Source organism: Diadema antillarum, unplaced genomic scaffold (genome assembly GCF_040938485.1).
Source record: "Diadema antillarum isolate AM-2024a unplaced genomic scaffold, OU_Dant_1.0 scf00000164, whole genome shotgun sequence".
Taxonomy (NCBI): domain Eukaryota; kingdom Metazoa; phylum Echinodermata; class Echinoidea; order Diadematoida; family Diadematidae; genus Diadema; species Diadema antillarum.
The window spans coordinates 1,368,745-1,375,000 of NW_027271053.1; positions in this window are offsets into that span (position 1 = coordinate 1,368,745).

Consider the following 6,256-nt stretch of genomic DNA (forward strand, 5'->3'; position numbering starts at 1 on the left):
TGATGTCTTATGTTGTGTGAAGAGTAAGGATTTTAAACGGATTTTTTTAAACATAAATTTGGGACACTGACCTATGTTAACTCTTGAACATCATTCAATAGTGTGACACCTCAAACTAATAAACCTCTTTATAAATCAATTCAAGTTGCGCTATGCTTTTAAGACAAGTCCCTGGATTTTATTGAATCATGGAGCTACTTCATATAGCTCCATTATTAAACTTCGGCTGTAAAGCAGACTAGTTGGTGGGTGGAGCCAGAAAGCCAACTTCGCTGATTGGTTCAGACTAACAACAATAAAAAGTCCTTAGACGTACAGGTGATAACACACTAGACTTTGTCACAGGCCCTCCTGTTGTGAAAGGCGCGCAGATCACCACTGAACCCTGACCACCGATTGTGAGGATACCATTCGGCACACGTTGAGGAGTCGAGCCTCTCTGCAGAATGTGTCTGACTTTAATACCAAACTGACGCCACGAGATTGTGGCATTCTTCTCCCAGAATTTGGGAGCAAAGATCGACCAATCAGTGGTGCTCTATTCGAAGCAGCTTATGCACATTTCCTACTTGGCGGCCGATTGGTGCATCCAATAACTCCATGAATTGATTTGGTTGACTTAGCAAAGTATTAACCAGGAGTGCTTCATGTTTCAGCGATGATCGAATGACGCACTCGGCTTCGCATCGCTCACTCGCGCTCGCAGTCCAGTCGGCGGTCAGAGCAACGCACGGTGACAGCCACTGAGCGAGCACACGCACACCTGAGACAAGAGTGAGTGAGTAGACCTACATCACACTCGATTTCTACTGGCACTGTAAAGTACTACAACTGTTACTAACACTTTCACGTCTTTGTAATACGAACTCTATTGATGTAATGCGTCAAACAATTAAAGGCGTACATCACACTCATCTGCTTAAAGGACAAGTTCACCTTTATAAACATAAGGATTGAGAGAATGTAGCAATATTAGTAGAACACATCATTGAAAGTTTGAGGAAAATCAGACAATCCGGTCAAAAGTTATGAATTTTTAAAATTTTTGTGCAGCAACCGCTGGATGAGAAGACTACTGCAGTGTATGAATAACTTGCGTACAACAATATAAGGAAAATATAAAGAGAATTTCACAAAATTCCATCTTTTGAAAAAAGTACACCTTCCCCTGACTCGTTACCGACAAATGTTATGGGTAATATTATTCCCCTTGCCTTTAGAAAGAGGCAAGTCAAGAGCTCTCTTATTATGCGAAAAAAGTGAAAATATGTTGAATTTTCTTTTACATTTTCTTTATACTGTTGTACGCATATGACTCACAAGCTGTAGTAGTCTCCTCATCCAGCGGTTCCAACACAAAAATTTTAAAAATTCATAACTTTTGCATCGATTGTCCAATGTTCCTCAAACTTTCACTGATGTGTTCTACTAATATTGTTGCATTCTCTCAATCCTTATGTTTATGAAGGTGAACTTGTCATTTAACCACTATTTATGTCACGTCTTGCAGCATCAGAATAAGTTCTTCTTTTCTTTTTCCTTTTTTTATTGACTTACAATAGCACTTGGTCATCAAATTTGCTTAAAGAACGCAATTCAATGCAATTGGATATTGACTTGAGTTGATTCGTGATATTTGTATACTCTGAACACCACACAAGCGCCCAGTTGATTTGGTGAATACCTGCCATATATTTTTTGTTATAATAATTCATAATATTTTTCTTCAAATTTCTTGGATTGGCCCACATAAAAAAAAAACAACTTTGCAAACCGATATTCTGCCAATGATGTCTTCAGATCTGTCGATCATTGATAAAGTACTAATGATAATTAGATTGATTAATAATAATTAGATTAATTAATAAAAAGATACAGACTTACAAGACTGAGCATATATACCTTGCGAGTTTCAAGGCGATGTCTTTCTCTAAATTATTATAGTAACATGAAAACGTGCAAGCTAATATCAGTCTATAGGGGATTAGGGTGCATTCTAATGTTGTTTTGCTTTTTTATTATATTGTACTTCACCAATGATGGACAGAAATGTCGCTTGAATCTCGGTTGGAAGGTTAATTATTTCGGGATCGTATGAAATATCTACATGATAAGTGTATAATCTGAAAAGAAAAAATAGTAGAAAATTAATGTAGGATAATAGTAAAATTCCTTCTTTTTTAGGGGGAGGGGCACATAAAGTGCATAATCAGGGTATTATGACTTCAAGTTAAAACGTATTTGTAAAATGTATAGTCTGGATCCGTTAAAGCCATGGAAGTGATATTGCCCTTGGTCGTTGGTTGAACAAATTTCAGTCATCAATCATTGCTTTAAGAGGAGAGCTTTTGCTTTCTAAAACAAAAATCGCACGTATACTTTTCTCTTTTGAATAGACTGATCGATGTGTCTAAAAGATAAATGTTCTTTGTGATACCATTTTTGAAGGCTCGCCACATCAACGGGGTAATTGTGATAGGGATATGTTAGGGGGCAGACCTACATTATAGGAGATATGTAATATGGAAGTACATGATATGGCTCTGACAAGTAAGGAAAAGAATTTGACATCGAGTCTATGATTTTGTAGAAAGTTACTCAGAATAGAGACGATCGTTACAGCAGAGAAGAGCCTGTCACTAGCTGATATGTCGTATATATACGGTCTTCCTGTCTGAATGGCGTACAATGATCTTTTAAAACCGCATTAGAAACTGGTCAGGTTAATTTACACACCGTTTGGTTATGCTTTTAGATTCAACGCATGCTCTGTTCAAAAAGTTGACCTTCACAAGCACACATCTTGCCCGAGCAGGGGAGTGAGACGGTTCCTTTTACTGGACGATGGGAGAAGAAATGTTCATAAATTTTAGTACATCACGGAAATGCTCTATTCATATACATATACCAAAAGTAAACATTTGGCTCATCCGATCCGATATCGCAGGGGATGAAGGGTATCCAGTTTGCATAAGATCTTGCGACGCGACTTCAAAATGACGTCACATCACTCGCTGCGCCTCGTCTCCACTGGAAGATTTCGCCGTGATGGACCACTGTACGACCATGGTCTATTCGTCGTTCTTGTTTTAGGATACATTGCGCTAGGTGAGTATACAGTACTACATAAGATAAGCCAGGGAGATGTTAGAGAAGGAGTGGAATCTCTTACTTACTTACTTACTCAGATACTTACGAAACAACTTTGTTTAGATTAACTTATGCGTAAGTTTTTTTTAGCATCAGCATGATCAGGGGCGGATCCAGGAATTAATTAGAGAGGTGGCACCTTCACAAAATTAAATGGGGGATGCGTGTGCGTCCAAGCCGCTCTTCCTTGGAGTTTTTATATGGGGACCAAAGGACAGGTTCTTGATTTTGATTTGATTTGATTTGATTTGATTCTAATATCTCTAAGCTGTGTTTTAGAAGAAATGTTGACCTGTCTGTAACTTTTTGGTAATATGTTACGGAACAAAACTTGTCAGTTCCGTTTTTACGCCTTCTTGCCATCGGTACCCCAGGATTGAAAAAAAAAAGACTATTATCGCGTGAAAAGTTAACATTAACTTTTGCCATCTCACGCACATCGTTGTGCGCATAGTTATATTATTTTGTTGAATGACCGATCTTTCGGATTCAGTGCAGAAGGCTAATGCGTGTTCACTGGCATTTTGCAGTGAAAGTAACTACAGCTTTTACAGATTTTTTTTTTTGATGGCTTAAAGGGATGATACAGTATTGGTGGAGATGACAATTGGGCTTTTAACTTTTTGCGAGATGCCACGAAAACACTTATGATATAGTACAGAACATACCATTTTAAGAGGAATTCAAAGTTTATTTGATGAAAATCGGGTTTGGAATGACTGAAACATCCCAAAACAAAGTAAAACAAAGCCATCGTAATAAAGTGTGGGTCCCACATTTCATTAAAATCGCTCCTTTTTGGATATCTCAGCCATTTCAAAACCAATTTTCATCAAATAAACATTGAATTCCTCATAGAATTACATGCTCTTCCATATTTCATAAGAGGTTTCTCATTACATCACCAAAAAATGTTAGAAACTTGAAACTAGGTCTCAACCGAAACTATACAGTCCGTTTAAGTGCCCCTCCCTGAGCCCCCCCCCCCCCTCCCCTCCCCCGCGCCTCTGATTATTTTCTCTTCACGGTCAAGATACACTACACAAGGGCACGTCAAGTGTATCTTACACTTGCACGCGCATTCACCACCATCACACATCAGAGTTTATTTTCCCCTGCAATCTTCGCAGCAGAATTTGTATTGTTACGAATCTAGTACGTGCCTACCTTTTCCTCGGGCCGGCCATCCTTTCAAGCAATGCTTACAATGGCGGCCCTTTGCAAAATCGCTTCTTAACTACAATTGTTATTGTAATCCCTGCTGCATAGACATGCATACTGTATATTACATCATTAATTTCCTTTTATATCGCTGTTTATGCAAGTCAAACGACTCAGTTTTAAATTTACTTTGTATGTTTTCCACATGTTCATGATTATGTAACTTATGTATATTGATTTGCAGAAAATAAAGTATCTATCAAACAAACAAACAAACAACACTCATGGAAAGTTTCTTCAAATTCTAGTTGCGTATTTACATTTCATAATACATTTTACTTTCATTTCAAATAGAGACACGTGTGCTTGTATACATATAGTGTTCTTAAATGTATCAATCTGCGGATAATCAACTGAAAGTAGAAATGCTTCGGGATTAACAAAACAAAGAGAAATGCCATGAGGCAGACATTACAGCATTTGATGACGACATTGATGTTGCTATACCATGATCTTTCCTCCTATGTGATTATGTACGTGTGTATGTGTGTGTTTGTGTGTGTGTGTGTGTTTGTGTGTTTGTGTGTGTGTGTGTGTATGTGTATGTGTGTTGGGTGTGGTTTGCTATAATTACTTATTCCATGAACAATGTAAAAATCTGTCTGCTCCTATTATGTGCGCCATTTTGAAACGGTCAATATTATCAGCGAAAATAACATTTCTTTATCAATCAAGCTTTTCTTGATGTACTTTTATGTTTTGATTTTGTTTGTGTATTTGTTTAATTAAAATAATTATGTTTGTAGTCTTTGTATGAACTCCATAGAAGGTCAGATTTGTCGTGTTGACAAAGGTGAAGATTGGCACTTCATCCGAGTTCCTTTTTTTTTTCTGTTTGTCTATCATTTTACGGGAAATAAATACTTTACCAAACTTTTCTGTATCTCCCTCCCTCCCTTTCTCCCCCTCTCTCTTTCTGAATCTCTTTCTTGCCCTCATGCCTATATCTAGTTTGTTGCAGCGATTGTGGGCTCAGGATCATGGGTGACAACGTGAACTTCACAGCAACATGGAATATGTCTGGTAACGGGAACACTACCTACACGCTAAGCAGAGTATACCGGTAGGTATCCATCAAATTACCATCTTGTAAATTGAATGAATAAATGAAAAGATAAATGAATAAATGTCTGAAATGAAGAAATTAATGGACGGAATTAATAAGGTATACATTCAAACATACATTATACGTATATACTATGTGTGTTGTGTATAATGTGTCTGTGTGTGTGCTTTAAGAAGTACTATCACAGCCATATGATATATTGAATACTATATTATATATATATATATATATATATATATATATATTATATACTAAATACTATATTTGAATACACAATTTATCATTTTAGCATGTTAGCATCCCTTTACTTTTTTGAAAGTTTTACTTCACTCGTTGTCAAGTCTCACTGAAGTAACAATCAGAACTATACCTCTGTAGGCCTATTTTAAATTTTGTCTGCACAGCCAAGACAGAGGATGTTAGCCTGAACAAAGATGCTTTGACGTCTGGAAAATAATATTTTTGGCTTTAAAGAAAAAGAGAAATGATGCTCTAAATTTTGTTGTGATTTTGATTAAGCAACAACTGTATGTACAAAAGTAAAAAAAAACCCCAAAGTCCCTAGGTTTACTCTATGAAGAAAAAAAACAACTATTGAATATTATGCAGATGAGAGATATATTTATTCTGTATCGGGTACTCTCAACAAATTTAGTTTAAAGTGGCAGTCACTCCAACATTCGTTTGTGTAAATATTTACGAGATAAATGTTAAGAGAAAAATAGATTATGGTTGAATATTTTGGGTTTGTATTATGTTGACATTGAGATAATAAAATAGTCCATGGAGGGCTAAAAAGTTTGAAAAAAAAGATACTTT